General features: G+C 44.2%; 1 protein-coding gene across 1 annotated transcript in view; it reads left to right on the forward strand.

Moving 5' to 3' along the window:
- Window positions 1-14,919, forward strand: part of LOC122792862 (peroxidasin homolog) — a 1,098,019-nt gene that overhangs the window by 731,609 nt on the left and 351,491 nt on the right. The gene's annotated exons all lie outside the window — the stretch shown is intronic.

The following is a 14,919-nucleotide window of genomic DNA, read 5'->3' on the forward strand; positions in this document are numbered from 1 at the left end:
CAATGTGTACTGATGTACCAAGACCACACTGGAAACCTACAGACAGTATCACGTAAGATACATATGCCGCACAACCACCACCTCACTCCACCTCAGGCCCATCATCCCCATCTGTACCGTGCCGGTACCAGTGTATACCTGTATGTTCACCATTCATTAGCTGGGACTAGGCTGTTACACATGGTGTTCAGTGTTTGGGACACTGCAGACTGACACATATGTGTAGGCCATAGTTGTCAAGCATCTGCAAAAAGGCTGAAGGTGAGGAGGGGGTGTCATCATGACGCAACAGTGCACTGCAGCAGTGATCCAAAGGATGCTACAAATGGCTGCATCTGCATACAGTCAGGGTCAGGAACTGTGGCAGACATAACCCTGACTCCACAGCAATAGTGACAGCAGTGTGTGAACTCCAAGGGATGTGCACATGAGTTGACCTTGCAATCACGCAGAGTTGGGGACATGTGTAGGGCAGACTGACTATATACTGGCAAATGCAGATGGCCCATGCTGGTATACCCCAGCCAGGAATAGTGACTGCTGTAGTAGACATAACAGTAGGTGCAACAAACCATCATGATAATGGCGTGCACACATATGCACCCATGAAGTGTATGCATCTCAATCAGCATCAACACAACTAACACATTTGTTTTACACTGCATTTTATTGTACAGGGAATATGTCACATATAAGGCTCATGTAATGTTTACATATGCAGTAATGTGGTCCCATGGCATATCAAGGAAGAGGGCGTCATATCAATAAGGGTGTGTATACTCCCCACAGCCATGGTAAGGTTTGACGGTTGTCAATGTAATAGTATCATATTGGTCATACATACACCGCTGATGATAACATCTGTAAATCAGACATTAGGCATTCAAAAATGGTATCTGTCCTCATATCATCCCAGGTATGTGTCGGAAAAACACATAGGGGCTGTGAGCAGCAGAGCAGATGTAACTGACGCAGTAATACACATTCAGCAATGGTATGTACACCTTTGAGGTATGGTGCACAGTACATGGCAGGGTGCTGAACAGGTGCACAGCAATACTGTGTACATGGGTGCAGTGTTTTTGAGGGGAAGGGGCATCACCTACTAACACAGCTTATGCATCACGCACATGTATACTGTTGCTAGCATGGATTGACTATAGCTGCACTGCATGCTGTTGAGTACCATATGTTTTGCATGTTGACAGATGGGTAATGGGAGGTCTTTGTGTAATATCTTCGTGCAGCCTCACCTGTAAGTGTGTGTGTGGGGCGGGTGGGGGATTATTTTGTCTGTAAGTGCAATCTGGTCGAGTGGTGGGGGTTGATGCATTTAGGATGTGTGTGTATGTGTGTGGGTGTTTGTGTGTGTATGTCCATGTATGCACATGTGTGATTGTAGGGCTGTTCATACGTCTTGACTTCCCTTTCGAATCATGCAGTGCATGGACATGGACTGACACATGAGACACCAGGAATACTTGTCTAATATGTAATCTCAGAACAGCTGATAGTATAATAAGGTCTGCAGCATGGAACATGCATTGGGAGGGAAACTAGACACCAAGTATACTGTTAGAATTGCAATCAGCAGAAAGGTGAAAGAATACCCACATATGCAACACTACAGATGCATTGGGGAATTACTAGACAACACCAGTGAGTGTATCCAAATATTACTGTTGTCCACATAATACTTTGATTGAGCAACAGATCCTGCATCTACTGAGCAATAGTTACGTATGATACTCCAGTGCATGACATTATTGAGTGACTGTAGTAGCCCCTAACATATGGGGGCCATGCTCACAATGTCTGGACATACCCAGGGTGAACACTGGATGACAGCAGTGAGTCCTTGTAAAACTGACACCAGTCAAGTTAAAGGGGTAATGGAGTAACATGTAATGTTTTGTGATCACTTGTCTAGGTAATTAGAAGAATGATATGTTAATGATTGGTATTAATGAGTGTAAGTTTCCAAGTGTGATGCAGGATGGGGAACTTAAGTGAATAAACGTGGGACAGTCTGTAAACTTGGGGGCAGGTAGATATTATGGTAGAATGTCAGAGTGTGTGTGTGTGTGTGTGTATGTCTATGTGTGTGTATGTCTATGTGTGTGTATGTCTATGTGTGTGTATATGTGTGGACTTTTAAGCAATGAAGTACATGTCTTAAAGTCCATAAATTGTTTTCCCCTCACAGGTGGTGAGGTGGGTCAGGGTCCCTCCTGCATGCAATCTGATGTCAGTGTCCATACAGACACTGAAAATGATGATAGGTGTGTTGAGGCACAGGCAGGGTTGTCAGAGGCTGAAACTGTGCCATCGTTTGACATCCCCCCTGTTATCCACCCCATCCCTGCACACAGTCACAGTGCTTATGGATACCCCATCACCAGTGGCCATAGCAGAGGGACAGTTGGTGGTTGGTGGCAGTGCACAGGACAGTGTGGTATCTATGGCTGCTGTGTCTGGACACAGCAGCCATAGCCAGTTATCTGGCAGGGTACCACATAGGCAGATATACAGGGGTGCTCATGGGAGGGCCACTGGTCATTGTGCCCCTAGCAAAAGTGCCACATCTGGTACCACCAGATGCATGTTTCAGGCTGTTATGGAGGCGCAGGCATGTATGGAATGGTACACCAGGCAGGGACTGAGGCTGCAGAGGGCTGATTTTTCAGCTGTAAGTGACAACATCCGTGATCTTGCAGGTACCCTCCGTTATTATACAGAGGTTATGGATAGATGTTGGGGGTGAGATGGTGGGCCTCCTCGACTGTGGATTGGCCATGCTAGAGCATGTAATGGGAGTGGTGCAATGGCCACATGGACTCAGGCCAGCAACACCAACACCTGGAGGTCTACATGGATTTGCAAGGACATCAAGCTGCTCCTGTAGTGGCAGTACCAGCTCCAGCACTGCAGGGGGTGCTGTCCACACCACACCACAGCAGGTCATGTGCACATGGCCCTGGCCAGTCCCAGGAGAGACCTTATCCAGCAGACATACGTCATCATCAGGGGAGAGTAGCATATTGAGGCTTGTATTTGGACATGCCCATGGAACCCCCTGGCAGGCACAGTTCTCGTGTCCATGGCCAGAGGCAGTGAACTGCACACCCTGCCAGGTATGGTCTGCAGCTGTCCAACAAACACCTGTGTAGGCCAGCCACATGGCAGAACTGTGTGCATGCATACCCACACAATACAAACACACCTAGGGCAACCCCATACCTACAAACACCACATCACCATGGCCATATCCACAATTAAAACACCTCACTTACACACATGGTGTCAAACATATGGCCCAGCCTAGGTCTATGGCAAACCAACAACACACCCTGTGCATATGATGATACCTGTGCCACATCCCTGTCATCCATAACATCGATGCAGGGACAGGCTAATATGGTTCTGATGTACACGGTGACTGTACTACAGTGTACCAATGTACTGCTGTGTAACATGTTGTCAGCAGTAATGTTTAATGCTTACATGTCAGGTAGTGTAGCTGTTCAGCCATGATGCATTATAGCTGTTAGTAACACTGAGTGATTGTGGTCTCCATAATGTTATCCATTGTGTTGTAGGTGTCCATGTGTCAGCAGGAGGATGATCTGCTGTCATATCTCACAAGGGGTATGGCACTGTAGTGACACCTTGGCTGTGCCAAATCCTGGGTACAGGGGAACACATGTCACAGGTCTGTATAACAGTAACTGCCTGTGCCACATGGCTGATTGGTCTGGGGGTGGTGTATACAGGTGAGTGCATGGTGGCTGCTGTTAACAGCCCTTCTATGGTGGACAATGTTAGTTGTACTGAGTGGTACACACCACGTGTTTGTGTATAACACACACAGAGGCTTAGGTGTTGATGCACTACACAGAGAATACTGTACACATAGGTTCATAGGTTCGTAGGTAGGTACTAAGCTATTGGCCCAAGGGCCTACGTAAGTCTAGCCAACAAGGTTTCCTGGCTTATGCCACCCAGAAAGTTATTTTCCTGTGCCACTGTCGAGCAGAGACACAGAAGTTATCCCTGGGGTGTATTTCCTAATTCCCATCCACTCATCAAGATTTTTCTTGAAGAATGCTAATGAAGAACTTTGCTTGACATAGATGGGTAGCCTGTTCCAGAGTATGGGAAGTCTCTGGGACAGGAATCTATCCCTCCAGCATGTCCTGTTTATTGTGGTAACAAGATTTAGATCCCTAGAGCGTGTAGCTCAGAGGGATTGGGATTTCTTTAGGTGTAGCATGTCCAACAACTCTGGGTTTGACATAGCTTTATATGTTAGGCAGAGATCACCTTGGAGTAGGCGATATGCTATGGAGTAATGCTGGAGTTTTTTGAGGCGGTCAGTGTAGGGCATTTGTTTGAGGCCAGTAATCCTCTTTGTGAGGGATTCTGTGGCCTTTCCAGCTGCTGCAGATGTCTTGTGAGGTACATTCCAAAAGGGGAGTTGTACTCTATAATGGGTCTAATGAGTGTCGAGTAGAGGGGAACAATGACCTCTTTTTTTCTGGATGAAAACCCTTTTATGATGAGGTATGCCATGTACAAGGACTTCTGGAGTACTGTGGCGATGTGTCTATCAAAGGAGAGACTACTGACACCTGGGTGTTAAGTAAATTGCTGCCTATGTGGTAGTTTATGGGTACAGAGGTTTTACCAGAGGGAATGACACTGCACTTTTTGGCATTGAGCTTGAGGCCATGGCTCCGACACCAGGCATCTGTCTCAGCGAGGCCCTTCTGTAGGATGTCCACATCATTTGGGGACTTGACTATGGCTCCTAGTTTGCAGTCATCTGCGAACTTCATTAGCCAGAGGCCTTCTGTGTTAGCCTGTACTTCAGAGAAGTAGATACCAAACAGGAGGACAGAAACCTGTGGTACTCCACTTGTCACTGCTTTGAGGTCAGATTTGGAGTCTGCAACTTTTATAGTGTGGGTTCTGTCAGTGATCCAGATGACAACCCATCTTGTGATGTAGGGATTTATACCTAGTTTAGTGAGTTTAGTTATAATTCCAGAATGGGGGATGGTGTTGAAAGCCTTGGCGAGGTCAAGATAGGCTGTGTGCACCACCTTACCGCCATCTACGGCTTTGGTGACTACCTCAAAGAAGTTGATCAGGTTCAGGAGGCATGATCTGCCTTTCACAAACCTGAACTGGGTTGGAGCCAGAGTTTGGAGGTTACCAATGTCTTTGTTTATGAGTTCCATGATGATACGTTCCATGGCCTTGCAGACCAGGTTCATCAGGCTAATAGGTCGATAGTTCCTGGGATCAGTGATGGCTCCCCCTTTATGGAGTGGGATAACTGTTGCTGTGCACCATTCAGTGGGCACAAAGCCTGATGTAAAGCTATTATTGAACATGGTGCTTAAGTGGGAGTCAGTTCGTTCTGAAGTTCATGTAAAACACAGCCTAGGATGTTGTCCGGTCCCATGGATGCTGTGTTTTTGGCTTTAGAGAGTGCAGCTTTTACCTGCGTAGTTGTGATTACAGGGACTCTGCATTCTTCCTGTACAGATATGGGCCCTTTTAGGGGTGAGGGGGTAAAGTTAGCACTAAACATATCTGCCAGGATGTTGGCAATATCAGTTGGTTCTGTAATTTTCATGCCATTGTGCTGTAACTCAGAGCAGATCTGGGTGTTGCCATCAAGATTCTTGACATAGCCATAGAATGCTTTGTGGTTGTCCTTAGAATTAGTGGTGATTTTGTTTTCGTAACTAGCTTTGGAGGATCATATAAGGGATCTCAGCTTCTTACTGAGGCTGAGCAGGGAGCTCCTTCACTCATGGGATTTTACTCTCTTTTGCAACAGTTTCTTCCTTCTGTTGTACAGTTTTTTTATGGAAGGGGACCACCAGATTGGCTTCCTTTTCTTGGAGGGTAGCATCTTGGTTCTGTTTGGGATAACATGATCCATGCACTCGTGTAAGTGCTTATAGAGTGCATCTGTGTAGGATTCAGCAGTTGCAACTGTATTGTCCATCTGCATGGGTGTCATGAAGTTCACCACTTCTGTCTTAAGAAGCATGAAGTTGACCTTGTAGAAATTTTTTACCATGGTTTCCATAATGGGGGTGGGGGCGGGATGTGGATATCAAGGGTGATTAGCTTATGGTCAGATCGGACCAACGAGGAGTTGACTTCAGGTGTGGAACACCGGTCACTCATGTTGGTAATGACTAGGTCTAGGATATTGTTGCTCCTGGTGGAGGTGTGGATAAGTTGATCCAGGGCATTGGAGTTTATGAATTCCAGAAAGCTTTGAGCTAAGGAGTTGGTATACGAGTAGTTTTCCCAGTTAATGGTGGGGTAGTTGAAGTCGCCCATTATTAGGGTGTTTGGTTGAACCCTAATATTTTCCAATACATCAAGAAAGGAGGAGTGGGAATCCTGGGGCATGGTGGGTGATCTGTAGCAAGCTACAATTTGGATTGCAGTTTTGTCCAGAGTTAGTTGCACTTGGATAACCTCAGATGCATTATGCTGAGCAACTAGCCTGGAGGTGCGGATATCCTTAATGAATATAGACACACCTCCGCCTTTGGTGTTTCAGTCCAGGTTACATGGCCGAAAAGTGTGGTATGAGTTGTGGCCTAGTAGTGCAGGGGTGCTCTCTGGAGCCTTGAACCAGGTCTCAGTCACTGCACAGATATCGATGTTCTCTATTTTAAGGAGTGCCTCGAGTGAGTGCATTTTGAGATTTAGACTTCTAGCATTGAGTAGCATTACCCTCAGTTTTTGCTTGCCTGTTCCTGTTACAGTGGTGAATCTGTTATTTGAACCTTGCCTACAAAAAGGCACTATAGGGGGGAGCAAGAGCCTTAGCCAGTATCCAGGTGGACATCATGGATGTATGTATGTGTGCAAGGAACCGATTGTAGCCTATGTAATTCCACCAAGCCAGACTACACAGAATAATACATTGTGGAATAAGCAGTCTGCTAGTTTAATGTCATTGATGATGGTACCGGCAGGGTATATGTCCCCTTGCTCAATGTAGTGCAATCCTCAACACAGTAAACATATGTGTGCTGGTGTTGGTGTTACACCCCCACCCTTTGGAGGGTGAGAGGTGCTGTAGAACCACAGATACTGTGACAGACAAATACATAACCTGTTAACATGAACTGTGCTGAATTACAGCCAGTTACATGGGATATACACGCAACAGTAACCGCAATGATGTTGGCTGTGTTGACAACAGCCACACCCAGCTATATATACCAACCCATGTATTGCTGCACACCTATACAGTGGGGAAGAGGCCATTTACACAGCTGACAGTAGCTGTGATGGAATGTATATACAGAGGATGATACATGTGACACGTTAGCATATGCCATGCAGTTCTTGGACAGATGACCACCTGGGACATGTATGTTCTGCAACCTGAAGTAGATCCTTCCACATACACTACTATCACACATTGACCAGGACTGCAATACAACCCCTTGTCCATCCCAAGAGTGCTACTACAGGGATATGCATCTAATTCACATGCCACATGTATAGATGGGTGATGCATTGCATGTCTGTCCTATGGGCAGCAACATCACTATCCCTAATAATGTGTAGCAATGTGTATTGTAATAGGAGTATGTGGCCTCGGAATGTTGTACCCTACATATATATACACACATACACACACTTGCCAGACCTCAGTGGGTATCCCATGCCTATCAACCCATTTGTACAACAGTGTTGTGCTGGTACTGCAAGTCCTAGGTAGCTCTTATGGAGAAGAGCATAACAAGGTACATGTAATGTCCAGAACAGCAACAGCCACATCTAACTATGGCAATGGGTGGTGCGGTGGGTGTGAAGGGCCTCAGGGTATTCCCAACTACAGGTATACTAACACACAGACACTGATATTCTCAGTACTGCACACCTACACATTTGGCAGTACTGGGGTGCATTGGTGCAGGTATTCATAGGTGAATACAGAGAATTTTTTAGAGAAGTTTTTAAAGAAATTTTAGATAAATATAATTATACACTATATATACTATATATATTATTTATTATGTCTGTATTTATATGTATTTATATCTTTACAATATAATGAAATTATTAATTATTAGGTAATATGAATTTAACATGCTGCTACAAATGTATATAGGATATTTTATTATATTGAATTAGGAGTTTGGCACCATCTGGTGGCATAAATAATGAATTACGTGTGATTGAGTATAACATTCAAGTTTAATGAATGGAAGATTCTCAGTATGATTAGTTTAAACATGAGAATATTTTAATTATGTATAATAAACATATTGAGTTTATTGTTTTTAATGGAAGAGACTGTTTAAATATAGGGGACTGTAAAGTATTAGTATTATAGTTCAAAATTGTTTTAAATTGAATTGATTGATTAATTGAACTGTTTTGAATTTTAATTGATTTGACTATATAAGGACTGTGCTTTTTACATGGGTTGTACAGTCTGAGGAAGCCCTTTTCAGGGTGAAAGCGCTAACTGACGTAAATAAAGAATGTTCCAGGGTTTATCCTATGAGTTGGAGATATTGTTTTTTCATTTCATCACTTGATTTCGTTGAATTGTGGTTGTGTTGCATACAAGCTGCAGCGTTCCTGCACCTAGGTTGGATTGTTGATTTTATCGTTATTTGATAGCAGGAACGCTTTCTCGAGTGGGACGTTGACGTTTATCAGGTTTATTCATTCATAGGTGTGCACCTGGCTATTGTCCATGGAGAGATGGGAAGTGTAGGGGAAGTGTGTACAGTGGTATCATGCCATGTGCCATGTGCCAGCAGACCATCTATCTACAGACACCACTGTGGTGACCCTCAGGGTGAGAGTGACATGCATCAGCCAATCCTCTGGGTGCCTCCTGCAGAGGGCCAGTGAGGTGCTCCAGTTGACATGCATTCAACATGTATTACATAACATGGTTATTGTCTGCCTTGGAGACCTGTACCCAAGCATGTTCTGTTGCAGTATCCATGGCATGTGGTACATACAGGGTATTGAGTCCTATCTGTGCTATTTGTAACACAGCTGGGCAGACATGTCAGTGTCAGTCAAGCATAGATTCTCTGTAAGTATCCAAAATGGATACTTGACATCTGCACATCTGTACAGAGACTGACAGACATCAGCTCACCAACTAGCTATGCAGTAGGATGAATGTGTTGACAGATAGACGTGTGACACCGATAGGTATGCCATTACTACATGATGGCAGCCCTCACTAACATGTGCTATACAGACAGTAGTCTACAGTTATTTTCCACATGTCAGATCATTATCTAGTAGGAAATATATACTGTGACACAGCTCACACACCAGGAACATGACAGTGAGGACACAGAGTCCATTTATGCATGCAGGGGTGTTTGTTTCAGTACTACAATTAGCAATCTACTCTTGCTTGGAAAAGCACTGTCAACAGTAGTAACGTAATTATATACTCCATTCCAGTGTGACTGCATATAACCTTGGATACTACCCTTGTATGTAACACATTAATATGGATAAGAGTGTTGTACAAGCCATATATACTCAAGTGTCCCAGACAGAAGACTCACACCTCTTGCTAATGTAATGACAGCACAGAAATGCATGTTATTTACATGGCATTACATACACTTATTACAGATGTCATTACCCTGCTATGTTATCAGACTGGGATGTGAGCACTGGTTACCAGGGATGAGCCATGCTTAGCAGGTGTCAGCATTGCTGATATATGACAGCTAAGCACATTTGCACACTGGTAAGTGAAGCTTACACGGTGTAAGAACCCATAAGTTTAATCGTACCTTAGCACAGCTTAGCTTCATGCAACCCCATGCAAACGTGCTTAAAGCTGCTCAAAAGTGTCTTAACCACTCTGTATCCAGCAGCCTTTATTCTGCCCAGCAACAAAATAAACAGACCTTGCAGGTCTTGAACCCAGGACTCTGTACACTATAGTCAAAACAGTTAACCACTACACCATGACAACTGTGAAGACAGTTGTTTTTCCAATATATCTGTCAGTGCACATATTGAATAGTATTGAACAATTGCTGTGACTCCTACAGTTGTGTAGTACTTGTTAGTGATATTACTGTTGCATCACATATGTTGTCATATCTAAATATACACATACCAGATACATACGGTGTAATACATCTGGGAAGGTATACACAACAGTAATGTTTACACATGACAAGGATATTGATATATACATATGCATATGTAGATATATGTCTACATGTACATACACATATTTATTCATATATATGTATTTATACACATCTGTATAGTGCATCATATATATGGCCATATATAGATCTCTCTGAATATATATATATATATATATATATATATATATATATATATATATTGATGGGATATATATGTAGATCTCTAATACTATATGTGCATATATATCTATATATCTGTATATGTGTAGACATATATAGATGCATGTGTGTGTGTGTGTATATATATATATATATATATATATATATATATATATCACATGCACCACAGGTGTTATCAGGATGATATATGGGCAAAGGGTATGTCAAGGTGTCTGACATCAGATGGCATGCCTCAGTAGGCCAATGGGTAGTGTAGTGAGTGTGAATGGCATCCAAATCATTATACTCCACACACACACAGACACAGGTTTGCCAGTACTGACATGCATGGGTGCATTGCTTCACAGGTGTGCAATGGTTGACTGTGCTAGAAGGCTGTACAAGGCTAGGTAAAATGTATACCTAGGCATCAGGCCACATAACAATGATCTGCACTGTGGCTCAGGGGTGTAGTGTCTGGATTGACCCACACAGGTATTGTATTCATCATCCAGTCATCTGGGTTACTATTGTGGGTGGCCAGTGCTGTGCATTGCTTGCCATGTATGTGTTCTATATTCCATGATATGGATGGAGTCTGGGATGTGCACACAACCCACATGCATGTTCTGTGACATGTGGAAGTGTACCTGGGGTGCCTGGGGCATGTTGTGTAGACAGATTGTTATCATCAGATGTGCCATTCTGACCGCATGTGGTGGGAACTGGCAATGGACACCAGGTTGACCCTGCACCTACACTGACAGAATGATACAGGTATTCCCTTGTGTCAGTGGCATCTGTCCATACGGAGCATGTGTATAAGACATGGTATGTCCTTTGTGGGTTACATTTGCTGGCTCTGCAGTTGTTGCAGGCATCCAGTGGGGAACATAGTGAAGGAGCACTGTATGCAATGATTTGCCTATTGTAGGGATGGGACAGGGTGCCATGTCCTCTGTAGTCCACTGCAATCACACCATGGTTACTATCTGTGAGCAATATGCAGGGAACTACCAACATAGTGGTTGTGGCTTAGTTGAGTGTGTTTGTGTATGAGACATAGGTGGAGAGTGTTCTCTGGGTAATGCAAGGGTTGCCCATATTTTTCAACATGCCATGATGTCACATGTAGGGGTATGTATTGTCTAACCCAGCTACTCTGCTTTTTGACATCTGCTACCCTTGTAAGGTGGACATTGTGACATATAATAGGCCCACCATACAAGAAATTTGCAAAACCCGCTCCTCAATGAGTCCTGTTGTTACACACTCACAGCTACCTCTACAGAGGATACATATGATACACACACACACACACACACACACACACACACACACACACACACACACACACACACACACACACACACACACACACACACCAAGTCTCACAGTTGCCATGTTTGGGATTAGAATTCCTACCTAACTAGTACATCATGCTACAGCATTATGCAGTTATAGCACACGGCACAGAGATTACAGGGTTATTCCTGAATGACATCAGCAGGCTTGCCAAAGTAGGGCAATGAAAGTTGCAGTGGCTGTGAATGGGCTCAAAAGCATTGGTCACTACACAAACAAACAAACACACAAACCTACAAACCTTTACATTTGCCATGTTTGGGATTAGAAAACCTACCTAACTAGTACATCACACTACAGCATTATGCTATTATAACACATGCCACAGAGGTTATTGGACTAGTCCTTCCACAAAGGTGTATTTCAAAGTAAATGACATCAGCAGGCTTGCCAAAGTAAGGCAATGGAAGTTGTAGTGACTGAGAATGGCCTCAAAAGCATTGATCATTACACAGACAAAAACACAAACTTTTACACTTACCATGTCTGGGATTAGAACTCCTACCTAACTAGTACATCACACTACAGCATTATGCTGTTATAGCATGGGCCGTGGAGATTACTAAGCTAGTCCTTCCCCAAAGGTGTATTTCAAAGTGAATGACATCAGCAACCTTGTCATGGTTGGGCAATGGAAAGTGTAGTTCATAAGTTCCAATGTTCATAGGTTGGTACTAGGCTATCAGCCCTAGGACCTATACATGCCTAAACATGACAATTCCCTGGCTATGTCTTCCCACAATATTTACTTCCCTGGACGCCTGTCTAGTAGGGCAGCTGACATGATCCCCGGGGTCAATTTCCTATCTCCCATCCAATTATCCAGGTTCCTTTTGAAAAGGGCCAAAGAAACAATCGGCCTGACATGTATGGGCAGTCTATTCCAGAGTATGGGAGTCTATGGGTCAGGAACACATCCATCTAGCATGTATTGTTCATTGTGATGACAAGATTTGGATCCCTGGAACATGCGGCTGTGAGGGTTCGGAATTCCTTAAGTGTAGCATGTCCAACAGCTGTGGGTTTGACATGGCATGGTATGTTAAGCAGAGATCGCCTCTGAGACAATATGTGGCAGAGTATAGCTGGATGATTTTCAGATGGGCTGCATAGGGCATCTGGTTTAGGCCTGTGATTTTTTTAGTGAGGTATGTCTGCAGCCTTTCTAGTTGTTGCAGATGTCTTGTGAGGTACACACATAACAGGCCATTGTAGTCTGTGCTGGGTCTACTGAGAGATGACTACAATGGGACAATGGCCTCCTTTTTCCTGGATGTAAAGTCCTTAGTGGTGAGGTGTGCCACATAGGTGGATTTCATGTCTGCTGTTGTGATGTGGTTATCAGTGGTGAGACCACTGTCCATCTGTGTCCCAAAGTCTGTTATTGCACTTTAGGTGTTTAATGTACTACCACTATGTGGTACTTTACAGGTATATGTCCCTTCCCAAAGGTGATAACCATACATTTCTTGGCATTCAACTTGAGGCCATGGCTCAGGCACCAAGCATGTCTTTCTGTAAGGCCCTTATGTAGAATATCCACTTCATGTGGGGATTCAGTATTGGCTCCCAGTGTGCAGTCATCTGTAACCTTTGTTTGCCAGTGTCCCTTACTATTGGATGGTACTTCATAGCGCAGTAGATGCCAAACAAGGGTGGTGCCAGGACTGAACCCTAAGGTACTCCAACTGTCACTTGTCTGGGACTGGGGTTGGAGTCACCTAGATTTACAGTGTGGGTTCTGTCAGTACAGCAGTTGACAACCCATCAGGTGACATAGAGATTAATGGCGAGCTTGATATATTTATCTATGATTCTAGACTAGGAGATGGTGTTGAAAGCCTTGGTGAGGTCTGGATAGGCTGTGTGAACCACCTTTCCCTCGTCCGCAGCTCTGGAGATGGATTTACAGTTGTCGGTCATAATGAGGTGACATGATCGGCCCTTCACAAATCCAGCCTGGTTGGGGTCCAGTGTCTGCATGTTGCCAATTTCTTTGTTTTAATTTCCATGATAATACATTCCATGGCCTTGCAGATTGGGCCCATCATACTGCTGGGGCATTAGTTCTGAGAATCCAAGATGGATCCCCCCCTGTGGACTGGGATTACTGTAGCTGTGCGCCACACAGTGGGCGCGAAGCCTGAGGTGTGGCTATGATTAGACATGGCACGTAGGTGAGGTGCCAGTTCATTTCATAGCTCATGTAGTACACAGCCCAGGATGTTGACTGGTCCCATGGCTGCTGTTGTCTTAGCTCTGGAGAGTGTGGTTTTTACCTATGTGACCATCATTACCGGAATCTGGCAATCTTTCCATGTTGAGGGTGGGGGGTACAGTTGGCAAAGAATCGATCTGCCAGGATATTGGCAATATCCTTGGGAGCAGTATATTTAATGCCATCCTGTTGTAGCTCAGAGCAGATCTGAGCATTCCCATTTAGATTCCTGACATAGCTATGGAACGGCTTGCAGTTGTCTTTGGCATCTTTGGCTATATTATGTTCATAACTAGTTTGGTGTATGTTATGAGGGATCTCTTCTTCTTACTGTGGCTGGTAAGGGAGTATTTTGCATCCTGGAAATTCCCCCATTTCTCCACCAATTTCCTCTTTTTGTTGTACAGTATGCTTATAGCAAGGGGCCACCACATTGGCTTCCTTTTCTTGGTGGGCAGTGTCTTGGTTCTATATTTGATGGCACGATTCATGCATGAGTGGATGTGCTCATACAGTGCCTTCATGTAGGAATCAGCAGTCATCCTTTCAGTTCCCATCTGCATGGGTGTCATGACATTAGTTACGTCTGACGTGTAGCATGATGCTGGCTTTGGAGATGTGTCTTACAGAAGTTTCCTTACTAGGGTGTGGGGGAGGAATGTTGATGTTAAGGGTGATTAGCTCATGGGCAGACTTGACCACCGATGGCATGACCATAGGTGTGGAGCATTGATTTCCCATGTTGGTAATGACCAGGTCTAGGATATTTGAGCCTCTGGTGGGACTATGGGTTACCTGATCCAGGGAATTAAGAATTATGACTTCCAAGAACCGTTGGGCACACGTGTTGGTACACAAGTATTTTTTCCAGTTAATGGCAGGGTAGTGTAAGTCACCCAATATTAGGGTGTCTGGTTGCATCATCATATTTCCCAGTATTTTTCAAAAGCTGTAGTGGGAATCATGGGGCATGGTGGG

The sequence above is a fragment of the Protopterus annectens genome, chromosome 2.part0 (assembly GCF_019279795.1).
Source record: "Protopterus annectens isolate FY-2018-M chromosome 2.part0, PAN1.0, whole genome shotgun sequence".
Taxonomy (NCBI): Eukaryota; Metazoa; Chordata; order Ceratodontiformes; family Protopteridae; genus Protopterus; species Protopterus annectens.